Below are 13894 nucleotides of genomic sequence, written 5' to 3' on the forward strand. Positions count from 1 at the left end.
ACAGTAAGCCAGATTAACGAAGAAGCTAGAGCAGCCAGACATCCCAGGGACTAGCCAAATCCCTGCCAAGGGGATTAACAACTTCTTCCATCCCCCGCCCCCCTGTGCAGAGAAGGACTAGGCTCCCAGTATCCCTGGAGGATAACTGGTCCACTCACTCAGACTAGGTGGGGAAGGGATAAACAACAAAGGGGAAATTCCTCTGCCCAGTAGAAACCAAGATGGTGCCGGGGAAGATAAGCGCAGACGGAGTAGAAACCAGAAAACAAGGCAAAACTTTGAGGCATGTGCAGACGAAGGCAATATGGTGACATAAAGGGGTGGAGTCTAGCCTGGGAAAGGATTGGATTGGATAAGAGACTTGAAACACAGAAGATCCAGAAAAGAGATTGGTTAGCGGAAGGCGCCAGCATAAGCTCAGGAAAAGCCAGGGAAGAGATTGGACAGAGCCTACTCCTTCCCAAACCCAAGGATATATAATTAAAGCTTAACTGAAGTTCTTCTGTGGAGGCCACTCTCTTTGAAGCAGCTCCATGGGCCCAAGTGCAGTAGCTCAAGTGCCGCCTTGGCAGAGGATATGCACATGGAAAAATGAGACACAGAGAAGGCCTGCATCTCTGGGCCCTTGTCCTTCTGGGTGAGGGCAGGGCAAGTGTGGGCTTGTGGCCCTACAGTGAGGCAGAGCTGAGCCATCTGGTCATGGATGAGACACAGGGCACCCGGGGGCAGTACTATGTTTTTACTCTAATAAATCTTACCACTGCACCTCATCCTCCTATGAGTGGGTCCCCAAAATACTTTTCTTGTGATCCCGTGAAAGAACCCTATTTCCACTGGAATCAAATCCAGAATTTCTTGCTCAGGGACATTGTTGGAATATTTAAGTCTATAAGATCAAAGGTATGGAAGAATGATATATTATAGTTATCGTTTTAAAAAATTTAAGTAGACTGCTGTTTGGTCTGAAATATATATATTGATTCAGAGAAGGAGAGGGAAGTAGATACATCAGCGATGAGAGAGAATCATTGATCAGCAGCCTGCTGCACACCCTCTCCAGGGGACCCAGCCCACAACCCAGCCATGTGTCCTGACTGGGAGTCAAACCCAACCATGACCTCCAGGTTTATAGATCGACACTCAACCACTGAGATACACTGGCCAGGCTCTATTTATATTTTGACTGAAATTTAGAAGTATTTATTTTCAAATGATATTTTAAGTTTAATATTTTTATAACATTTCTAATAAAAGAAATTAAATGAAAGAGAAAAGCCCCAGCAGTCGAGGCAACATTTCTTTTCTTTTTATAGAATGGCTGGAGATTGATTGCAACACCTCACTTTGCATAATTCTTCTAATATTCCCACTACACTTTTAAACCATACTGTGTGGATCAATGTAACTAGTTCAAATAGCCTCATGGTAGTATGCACACTCACATTTCTGTTGGTGGTTTTTACACTGAGGTTCTAGCAAAACTGCAAGCAAAATGCTATTTGCAAAGACACATTGTTTTTTATTTTTAAATTATCTTCGTTGTTGAAAATAATACAGATATCCCGCTCTCCCCTTCCCCGCATTGGTCACCTCCTCCCCACTCCCAATGCCTCCCCAGGCCTTCACCACACCATTTTCTGTGTCCGTGGTCCATGGGTTATATATATATATATATGCATATACTTTTTGTTGTTGTTAATCTCTTTCCGCTCATACCCTGTCCCCTCCTCTTAGCTATGAAGTTCATAGGTTCTGACAAATGCTTTGTCAAGTTTTTTTTTTTTTTTTAAATTGTTCTGTTTCATGCTTCCATTTCTCTGGGCCAGTTTTGTTTATCAGTTTATTCTGTTCATTTGACTCAGTAAGTGAGATTACTAAGCAAAATAAGCCCTTCAGACACTTTTGCTTTTTTAAGCAATGGCAACTGAGCTTCCTGGGAGCAGATGGACGCTGCAGGGCCTCTGAGGCCAGGGCTGCCTTCAGGCCTTCCATGTGCAGCTCTCACAAAGGGCTCTGCGGTCAGGGGCTGCATCCAGCCACTCAGGAGGTCAGCTCACCAGCTCTAGGGCGGGAAATATTTTGCCCCCTAGTATCAGAGCATTTTAGTTCTTGCATTCAGTGTCTAGGCTATGTGCATCTACGAACCAAAAGGAAAGACAAAGTTACAGCAATTTACTGAATGGTCCTTTTAAAAAGGTATTTTCCCCCAGAAGCTTGCTCAACATAAGGAAACAGAGTTAATATTTGTTCTGCTGGTGCTCTTTACTCCCACCTTCGTAGAGAAAAGAGATTTCCCTAGCTTAAATATTAACCAAACAATTCAGAAGCTGTTGCCCATGTTTTTAAAAAAGTAATAAACTTCTAGATAGAAAGTACCAGTTGAGAATAAATAGAAATGGTAAAAATTGCTTTGTAACCTTTTTTTCCTTTTTGTAGTAAGTATATGTCATAGCCACCAAATTCTAGTGGAGTATTATAATCACGGTGACCATCGCAGAAGGGGACACTCTTGGTCTGCCATGGGTCAGGAAACTATTTTCATCCAGGAGCAGAGAGACAACCCCCCCGCCCCCCCCCCCCCCCCCCCTCTGCAGGGCTGCTGTACAAGCAGCATGAGAGCCACCATGCAACCCGGTGGAAGTCTGGTGTGAGCTGACCAATCCAGCCATGCCAGGGATGGGGTGAGCAGAGATTGTAAGCAACAGGATAGCAGAGGAGTTAGAATGGGGGAAAGGTGAAGAGGGTGATTTGGAGAGGGAAGGGGGAGTGGTGAGTTTGGCATCATTTTGCAGAGTGGACTAGAATGAGCACCGGTTCCTTATTTGGAATTTCCTAACATGTCACTCCCCAAATAATCTCCTTCCCTTTTATCTCGTGTGAGTGTGGCAGAAATCTGTACAGGATGAAGGACTGCCGAACAAAAACTCTATGAGCAGGAGCAATCTAGTGAAGCAGGACATCTAACGTCTGGACCTGGACACCTGGGAGACAATGCGATATCGCTCTGATCCTGAGAAACAGAGGGTCCTGTGACTCAGGCGATGCTCGTACTCCAAAGCATCCTTAGTGGGTATTGAACTGAATGGCCAATCCTTGGCCTGCCTTCCTGGAATTCCGCCATTGTCATGACAGCCTAGAAATGGATGCTACTTGTTTCAGTCATGCAGGCAGCTTTTGGGGCAGGAGCGACAGGCAGTACAGCATCAGATAGGGTCCTCGGAAGAATGCACAAAGGTTTTCTGTGTTGGAAGTGATTCATCATCAATGGCTGCCCCTGTCCCTGTGTATCATGTTTATTCTTGTACCGTTATACTGACTTTGTACCAGCCTTTCTTCTGTGGAATTTCTTTTTGGCTTCCAAAATGACTCCTCACTCACCCAATGATCCCCCAGAGTCAAAGGTATTTTCCACGTGGAAAATAGAGAATGAAATCACAGTACCCATCACTTTCCTTTCAGGGATTTGCTTTATAAGGCAACAAAGGAATGGAAACATTTTCTAGACAAACATTTATTTTGACTCTTGGTCTCTTTTGAACTTCAAACAGCCTTTTAAGCTCTCTTTGTTTTAAAGGACACAAATAGAGAATAAACAATTCATAAGAAAGGACTTGGCACTCAATGTATTTAATTTGACAAAGCATATCCCCACTTAAAGTCCAAAAAAAGTACCCAAAGTTCCAAAATTGTACAATCTCTATTTCCAAACTTCAATTGACTTGTGACTGTCTATTTTTTTCTCTAACACTCCCTTTCTCTGTCTCTGTCCTATACCTGTCTCATGAGTTCTCCCTCTCACCTGTCTGTCTTTTGGCCTCTCTCATCTCTCTCCAGTCTGTGGCAATCCTGTCTCTGTCTTTTTTATATCTTTTTGTGTGTTTGCCTGTCTGTCTGTTTCAACCTTTTGTCTTGGTCTCGGTCTCTCTCACCATAATACTGCCAGTGAACCAAAAAGCACTCAAAATTTGCCTTGATTTGCAAGCTGTATTATATTAACTTTGTTTTCAATATTTGCAGCTATAAATTAAAAGATTATGATTTTGATAATATCAGAACAAGCTTGTCCCTATGACAAGGGAAAACAGTTAAGGCCATATCTCTGGTAATGTCTCAAGTAGTCACATCAGTTTCAAACACTTAAATCCACCATAGAATATAATGGTATATTTTTATAAGAAATTTATCATCAGTGCCCTGAGTTGTATAAATAGGGGAGAGTAGGTGGGTGGGAAGTAGTCAACCAAGGATGCATACATGCATGGCACATGACCACAGACAAAGGGGCGGTGAGGGGGGTGGGTGTGAATGGGGAAAGGGGGTGGGCTGGAGGGGTCAATGGGGAACAAAAGGGGACATATGTATTACTTCCAATAATAAAGAATTATTTTTTAAAAAGAGAAAAAAAAATACTCTAACTTTTCATTGGGGAGCACAGGTACTTTTCTATATATTAAGTCCACTTCTAAACTATCATGTGGCTTACGATCACCCCATGCATTTCTAACAAAGAAAATTATGCTCAAGAATAAACAATTCCGTGACTAAACAAACATACAAAAAAGTCTAATAGTGGTAACCACACTGAGCAACAGTGTCTGCTAAGAGTTCCCGCATCATCGTCTCTAGGACTTTGCACTGGCTTTCATCTATTTATTATTTGCCAGAATACACGGAACTCTGTGTTTACCCTTATAATCCACCAATGAGTAGAATAAAAGAAGTTGATGCACTTTCAATCTTCTCCAAACCACCTGAAATCCCACTAGGGACCATGAGATAAAAACATCTTCCTAGTGCCAAGCGTTTCTAAGCTCTTTCCTAACAGTAATATCTATTCATGTTTTTTAAAAAAGGCAATACTAAAAGAAAAAGGGTATTTTAGGTAGGGGAAAACTAAAGTGATAATATAAAAATAGAAACTAGAATTTCACAAATACCTATGGCATATACACAAAATACATCTATTTGGTTAATAGACAATACTCCCTCTTGAGGAGCTAAACTTACCTGGTTTCCAGAGAGATTTCTATGCCCAAGGGTCTAAATAAACAAGAATTCATTGAGTTTTGACTTGAACTAGATGGAAGCTTAAACACTTGAAACTTGCCTGTCACAGAAATTACGTGACAGGAGTGCAAATAGCCCACGTCACTCAATGTTGTTATAGGCTACCAGCCACTATTCTGTCAGTCTGAATGTCCACTCTTGAACGTGCACATTCATCACTTTAAACATACTTCCTGAAGTTAGGAGCAAAGAGAGGGAGGGTTCTAAGTACTTGGATTAAACGTGAATCTCATTTTTACCGAATAATTATTCTGAGACAATCTTCAAAAGAAAAAGAAACCGTCGTTCACAAAGACAAAGGAAATGTGGGAAATCAGTCGCATCTTCATTATATTCAGAAAAGTGACCCAATAGTACAATCTGAATAAAAACAAGTTTGGAAAACCAAGATGACATTGGGCAAGGAAGTGGTGAAATTAGCAAATTCTGTATGCTCTAATTCTGATATTTTTTTTTCTTCTTCTGAAATTTATTTGAACTGTTTTTGCAATTTTGTCATGAAAAAGCTCCCTGAGGTGTAAATGCTAATCAATTTGCAAAGCTTACCTTCCTTTTTAAGGTTATGTCCGTGGTCACTTCTGCATTGGAGTACTTTATGAGGTATTACATTGAGAGCTAAATAATTCCATGATTTCAACCTGGTGCTCCTGTGAAATGTGGTGCTAGGAAACACAGACAGGCAGTGCCTCTGAGCAAATCAGAGGTCCTCTAATTGCCGCTTAGCTCTAATTACTATTGAGGATGGTGTTTGCAACTTGATTCCAGGGAGAGGGCAGACTAGGGCCCAACAACTCTGAACCAAATATATCCTAAAAGACTGGCAAGTCACTTTCTTTCAGGTAATTTTTCTGAGTATCTCCCAAAATTACCACTCTGCCATAGTAAGAATGAATCTAACACCCACTTCTCTTTCCGAGAAAAGCCATTCAATTATCTCCAAAATATTTATGTATTTTAACAATTTGGATTTTTTGGCATCACTTAAGGGGATTTTTTTGCTTTGTTTTGTTTTCTAGGCGGGCAACTAAACCTTTATCTTAAAGACGGTTTTTATTTAAAAAAGAAATGTGTTCTCAAAATATGGACTTTATTTATATTGTTAGTCCAGAATAATTTATTTGCATACTGTTAGGCATGAACAATTTGTTCCCTTTCCTGTGGATTTTTAGGTTTTAAATAAAGACTCAGAGCATATTTTAAAAATCAGATAATTGGATGCTTAATTTGCTAATTTGATTAATGGGGATGTTTCTGCATTTCAATTAAAAACCTAATTTCAGTTACATAGGGAATAATGGCGACATTAGCAGTTATGCAGGTTTGGAACTAAATGATACATCATTTACTCATATATGTAACTAATTTCAGTCTCCAGCTTAGTGGCAGCTGACCATGTGATCAGAATAGGGCTTCTGATATATTCATGTTACACCAGGTGGCTATGACTGACTGTTTTGCTTATGCTAAGCTTACTGTCATTGATACTGACAAGTTAGCTTAGTGGGCATCTGAGTAAATTAAAAAAAACAACAACCAAAAAACAACACTTGAAATGACTGATGCTTGCAAATGTCAGGAAAATTTTTACACCTTTGATTGTGCAACTTAGCACATTTGCTAACCACAGCCAACACTTTAGTGACCTTTAGTGACGTACAGAATAAATTATACCCACACAAATTCAGCGATTTGGTATATCTGTTTATGTCAGATATGCACGGTAACTATCAGGGACAGGTAAACCTAAGGGAATAATTAGATGCGGCAATCAAAATGGTAATTATAAAACCAACTCTTAGAAAAAGGTGCATATCTCCAGGGCCAATGATCTCAGTTGTTAGAACAAAATAGCATTCTAAATGGGACATAGCATGTTAATGCTATACTTAATTTTCTCCAAAATAATAATTGTGCACTTCTTACTCACCTAATATTTATTTAGTTCTTCACCATTAAAACAAAATTATAGTCACTGCTGTGGTTCTCAATTTTTTATTTTATTAAAAAAAATCTATACCTAGGATAGTACAGTAGGGATTTTGTTCAGTAGGGATTATGTTGATACTTCCTTTGAGGTATTTTTCTTTCATGGAGCTAGGAAAAATATTCCTTTTTTTTTTTTCTTTTCAGAGTATTTTTTTCTAGAACATTTCCAGGTCTGGCACACTAGTCCATTCTCAAACCCCCAAATCATTTCTTTACTTATACGTTTCATAGAGGCTTAGCTTAGTTCAATTGTATGGAAGTGTGGACCCCAGATAGCAGCAAAATTCCCAGGCTCTATCCGAAACTTGCAGAAACACAAGCTCTGGGGTGGGATCTAACAATCAATGTCTTAATCAGCCCTCTAGGTGGCTTATAGCACACTAGTATTTAAGAGCCACTGGTCATGTATGTACTAAGAGCAGCAGGAGAATGGGGTAAGGGACATTTAGCCTCTAGTGGGGAACTACAGGAGAGATAAAGACTGAGCAGAGAAGTTACATGTAAGTAGTCCTCAAAAAAATGGAAAGCATCTGGATGAATTGGAAGAGGCACTAGGCATCCCCCACTTGTCAAACTCAACACAAGGCCCAACAATTCCAAGATTTTACTCCATGAGTCAGCATCTTTCTTTAATCATTCCATTTTGAAGGAAAACAAAAAAAAGATACCTCATTCTTATTAGCTTCTTTGTCTGCCAACAACTCCTTTTCCCCCCCTTAACTTTTAATTCCTTTTACAGTAGTCTATACTTTCTTTTTCATTTTTTACTTCATTTGACTTAATAAATCCAGTGATCTGACTTCTGATTTCTCTAGCCTAAAAAACTAGTTTTTTGAAGCTTGTTATCAATCCTTCTTGACCTTGAAACTATTGGTAGAATATGATTCCATATCTAAATGACCTCTTTCCAAGGTCAACTTTTGTATTTCCAACCACCTGCTGTACCTGTCCTACATGTATCCCATTAGCACCTACTCTTCAATTTATACAAAATCATACTAGTCATCCCAGCCCAAGGAGATGTTCCTCCTCTGAGGTTCTTTTTTCACTGCCTGGAACCAGGAGTCTCCCAGTTATACAGACTCTAAATCTTGAAGCTGTATTTGACTTCTCCCTCTTCTTTGTCCCTGAATCTAGTTAGCTATCTTTATGGCATCTTTCACCTCCTTCACTTTTTCATACCCATTATTGGTATGAATTTTTTAAATTTAGGTTTTCATTAGCTGTTCACTAGCATAATCATTTAATCACTGTATCCTCCCTGTAGTCAAATGAATTCTTAATAAAATAGCTTGACTCAATAATTTTCCTACTCAAATGTCTTCCATGAGTTCCCTAGTGACTTATAGATTCTGAAATCCAATACACCTGTTCAGATCACCCACTCTGCTACTTACCATCTGGACAACATTAAATGAACTAATTGACTTGTTAAGCCCCAGTTTTCTCATCTGACAGGTAGGAATAAAACAGTAACCATATCTAATGAGGAGACCTGAAGGAACGAATACATTTAAATTTTAACTAAAATATACAGAACATTGAAAGATTTAGTATAGTGGTCAGCAAACTCATTAGTCAACAGAGCCAAATATCAACAGTACAATTGAAATTTATTTTGAGAGTAAAATTTCTTTAAACTTAAACTTCTAATGCCACTTCTTCAAAATAGACTCGCCCAAGCCATGGTATTTTGTGGAAGAGCCACACTCAAAGGGCCAAAGAGCCACGTGTGGCTCGCGAGCCACAGTTTGCCGATCACGAATTTAGTAAATAATAAATATTGCCATCACTATCACCAAAGCCATCACCATAGACTACACTTCTAACACCTTATTTCACTATCACACTTCTCAAACTTAACTGAAAACTATTTTCTTACTCATACTTTCTGAAACACGCTAAAGTGAATTATTCCTTAAGGACAAGGACCAAATCTTACTTTTCTTTCTCTCTTGGGCTCCTTAGGTAGACCTGTTCACCGTATGAAGCACCAGCAGGTTCTCACACATACACATTTTCTTAGTTCTATCACTTTGCTCATGCTTCCCATGATGCCCTTCCCTTTCTGTCCCCTTTTCAAATTCTCTCCATTTTCAAGTGGCACTTTAAATGTCATCCCTCCCAGGAAGCCTTCCCACTTCCATCAGAAGAAGTATCTTGTTCTCCTCTGAACCCACAATGCATTTAATTTATGGTCCTTAGGACATTCTATTGGGTATGTGTCTCTCACTCCCCAACCCAAGAAGCTTTAACCAGTTAACTGCCACAAGATTTTAAATTTAATTAAAGAAGGTCTGCCGCTTGCATCTATAAACGCTTATGGCGTACAAATGGTTAAGCTCTGGGTTAGAGATCAGACTTGATTTATTGCTATTTGCCTAGTGGCTTGCCCAGAGCAAACACTTAATGGGTTGAGAGACCAGTGAGGTAAAGGGAACAACATGTACACTCTTATTAAAAGAACTGTGCTGCTGTATACTACCTGATTAAAGGTTTTCTTTTCCATTGATAACATGATGGTCTTCCAAGAGTGAATGGTTTATGAGAATTAAAGAAACAGTTTAATAAGAACCCTTATAAATGGGATATGTTCCTACCCTTGAGGTTAAAATTAGCATTCTAGAACTCAGGAGCATTTTCCATAAAAACAAAATCATAAATGGCCATTGGATTACTGGGATAGTTCTTAAAAGCTTAATTAAACCACAGGAGAGGTGTACTAGATAGAACATTACATTAGCAATAGCACCTCAGTGCTGACATTGCATGGGGTCTGGAAAAAAAAAATCAATATCCCATCAGTTTGTGAAGATGTTCCATCTTCTTTGCAAAACATAAAAGCATGACTCTCAATTCTTCTTTGTACTTTAAGGCATATGCCAAAAGCCATAACCAGAAGCCAATTTTCTTGTTTATTTCAGTGATTACTTCTCATTGTTAGGATGAACGTGATCTGGTTAAAGAACGAATTTAAATTGTCATTTACAAGTTGTAAATTGAGAAAATAAAAGCCCTCTATGAAATTGTCTACATATTTAAATTCTTAGAAATCAGAACTTGTTTTCTTTTTACTTACAATTCTAAATTTCAGCTCCTCTGTCTGTATTCTGGATATTTTTAAATTGACTATGATGACTGATACTCTAACTTCAGTTTCTTTACCCATATCCCCTGACAAATACATAATGACCTGTTAATAAACTTTTAATTACACTCATTAGGGGAGTCTGTTGTTTTAAAGTAACTCTTGAGTGAGTAAATAATTATTTTTTAATGGAAAAATGATTGCCTTTGCAATAATCTGAACTGCAGTTTCAGAATTTCACAAACGTACTTATTTAAAGCAGGCAAGTCCATCAAGAAGAAGTTATCTGTGAAAAAGACTGTTGACTTTGCCACCCAACCTCCACCACTGTACTCAACATTATGGTAAACAGAAAACAGGGATCCCTTGTCCTTATGAAGGGAACTATCTATTTGGAGAACAAAAATAACATATCTGAAACCATTTGTGGATAATAATAAGACATAAAACTTAGTGTGGATTATGGGCACAGACAGAGAAATAATATGGTCAAGGAGAACATAACGCCCACAATGGCAGGGATCTTCGTTCATTAATGTATCATAAGCACTTAGCACCGTGCCTTGCATATACTATGAACTAAAAAAACAATAACTGCTGCACCAAACAGAGAGACAACAGTGGGTTAGAATGGCTGGAGACAGTTTACTGGGAAGGCAGGACTTGACAGAGGCCATAAAATATATGATTCCTTGGTTCCTCCTTTGGCTTACCACCTACATCCAGACTATTAGATAGTCCTGTTGTCTCTACCTCCAACATACATTCCACATCTTTCTGCTTCTCTCCATGGCCCTGCCTCATTTTAGTCCAAGTCAGCAACAGCTAATGGCCCTTAACAGGTCTTTCTGGGAGCACTTCTATGCCTCTACACTTGGTTCTCCACACAGCAGCCAAGCAGTTTAAAAATACAAATCTTATCATGTTACTTCAGTGCCTAATGGTTTCACACTGCACTTGGGAAAAAATCTTACCATGGCCAACAGTTAACACATGATTAAGTCCCTGTTACTTCCAGAGCCTCACTTTCTATCCCCCGCTCCCCCTCTTGTCTCCCATTCTCCACCAATATCTAAGCATCCGTCTTCTTTCCCAACCAAATTCATTCCTAGCAAGGCTTTTGCGTCTGCCGTTCCCTCAGCATGAAACTCTCTTTCCCTATTTCATCTGTGTCTCAGCTAAGCTGAGGCCTTTGGCAAGGCCTTTCCTTTATCACATTGCTCTGCTTAATTTACTCCACTTACCTGTCTCCAAAAGTATCTTGTTTTGTTTATTTGTCCACTATCTCCTCTCACTAGAATAAGCAATTTAGGTTTTCACAAATGTACTTATTTAAGGTAGGCAAGTCCACAAAGAAGAAGTTATCTGTGAAAAAGACTGTTACTTTTGCCCCCCAGGCCCAGGACTGTACTCAGCATTATGGTAAACATTTTAGGTAGGGGAAAACTAAAGTGATAATATAAAAATAGAAACTAGAATTTCATAAATACCTATGTCATATACACAAAATACATCTATTTGCTTAACAGACAATACTCCCTCTTGAGGAGCTAAATTATCGAATTTACCAAATCATGTACCTTCAGAGGTACATGAGGTTCCTCAGCTCACAGATGTTATGGGACCCACTGCTATGCACACTTGATATAGGGGAGCAGAAGGAATGGCAGCTGTCCTTGTTAGGTTAGAACTTTCTCAAGACAGCGATAAGAATAAACTCAGTGTGAAGCCTTATCCTAAACTAAGGATAAACTAACTTATTTTTCAAACCTTCTAATGCTGATGTAGATTTTATTAGTTATCTGTATAACAATGGCTAACACATAACATCTACTATATGTCAAACTGTTCTGAACACTTTATGCATATTAATTTACTCAATTTTCAAATTGACACAGTAAGGGAAAACTTGCTCTTTTCTGCATTTTGTAGATGAGGAAACAGGACACACAGAGATTATCTTGCTCAAGGTCACAAAACAGGTAAGCAGCAGAGCTGAGATTCAAAGGCTTGTTGTCTGGCCCTAGATGCCATACTTTAACCGCTATGCTATGCACCCTTGCTCATAGAAGGAGCTATCTTTACAATGGTAGAGAATATCTTGCAACGTATAGAGCATATTTAAAAAATTACATTATCAGATGTCAGCTACTTCTAAATATGCATTATCTGCTTCCAAACATTTCTAAGTACCTGTAGTTGCTTTTCTCATTACTGTCAAATAAAGGTCTGAGATTCTTAGCAGTAAGTGACTTCATGAAGCAGTTCTATATCATGTGGGAAATCATGAGAAAAATCTAAATCAAAGACCAAATCTCATTGTGCCTTTAATATCACTGTGAAAACAGCATGATTTTCAAGGACACGCTGTGAAGTCTATGGTAAGATAGCATATCTTAAAATGACTTGAAACCAAAAATGGATTTCTAAGTGTTATTTCCAACGCATCAAGAATGTTCTATTCTGACAGGTTAGGACATAGTGATTCAGACATCACCTTCATATATAAAGCCTTTAAGTGTGCAAACCTCAGAGATTTCTTCATAATATTGAGTCAGGCTATTTATGAAAAAAGCTCAATATCAGCTTATAGAACCAAGGCCAAATGCCAATAAGACACAGGTTGTTTTGTCATTCATGTAAGGTCCTTCGTTTCTTCTAACCCCACCTACTGCTTCCTTTTTAAAGAGATGAATTTGATTTCTTACAAAACATGAATGAATCAAGGAGGAGTTGAGTCTACTGGACATTAGCACATGTTGTGCAACATGACCCTTATATAATAAATCTTTCAGAAAGCAGGTCTTCTTTCCACATGGGGCTGTCTTCACTATTCTCATGTGAGACTTGGCAAATGGGACATTCTGAGTCTGACAGGCCACTTCTCTGCTCTTCAGCTGACAACTCTTTTATATAGATGTCAGCCAAAACTTTGCCGGAACACGTAGGGGATCAAAACTTTTGAATCACGTCCAGTCAAGAGAATCCATCATTCCTGAGCTCTCTGCCTACCCCGTGTCCCAACAGCATCATAGCACTCCTGCAAGTCATCCCAGCTCCAAAGAGATGACATAAAAACACCGGATAGGAGGAGGATTAGCTGTCAACATGGGGCTGGCAAATATCTGCATGCAATTATTTGAGGAAAGGGGTTGAAGATTCTAATTTAAATGCCTCTGGCATAAAGCCTAAACAAAAACAAAGCCCCAAAAACAATTGCTCGTTTGGGGAATAATGGAATCAGATGTAATCATTTCTCAAAGGAGTCTGTGATTTGAAGAGATTAAAAATCTCTGCATAAGTTTCTGAAAATTGTATGCAAACTGAATATCTTTCTGTAAATCAAATTTGATTTTTAATGTACAAGAAGAACCAGGGAATAAAGAACACCGACAGTGAATCTTTCTGTAAAGCAAATACTTGCTTTATAACCTGCAGATGTAACCCAGAGTTTTTCAGTTTATATAAAAGATTCAGATTACTCAATATCAGTGTTGTCTAAAACACATCATGATAGAATAGGAATAGTGGCTAATTTCTATTAAAAATTTATAACATAGCCTGGAGGTCAAATTCAGGTTTAATGTAAACTGAAAAAGAAGGAACTCCAAAAAGTCCCTGCTCTTACATGGACAGAACCTTAGTTATCCTCTGCTCCAAAGACCTCATTTTATGAATGAAAAAATTGAGGTTGTGAGAGGTTACATGACTTGCCCAAGGTCATTGCAATAGTTACAGACGATACAGCTGTAA

The 13894-nt window shown here is 38.8% G+C and overlaps 1 protein-coding gene across 8 annotated transcripts in view; it reads right to left on the reverse strand.

The window, feature by feature from the left end:
- The window catches only part of ZNF385B (zinc finger protein 385B), a 342481-nt gene that overhangs the window by 89746 nt on the left and 238841 nt on the right, over positions 1 to 13894 (reverse strand). Inside the window, exon 1 of one of the 8 annotated variants that reach the window (XM_084892611.1) lies at positions 5008 to 5105. The exons of the other annotated variants lie outside the window; for them this stretch is intronic. The gene's annotated coding sequence lies outside the window, so the exon portion shown is untranslated. Of the gene's footprint in view, positions 1 to 5007; positions 5106 to 13894 lie in introns of those variants that run through there. 8 annotated transcript variants of the gene reach the window in all.

The sequence above is a fragment of the Pipistrellus hanaki genome (assembly GCF_964339955.1).
Source record: "Pipistrellus hanaki genome assembly, chromosome: 8".
In the NCBI taxonomy this organism is placed as follows: domain Eukaryota; kingdom Metazoa; phylum Chordata; class Mammalia; order Chiroptera; family Vespertilionidae; genus Pipistrellus; species Pipistrellus hanaki.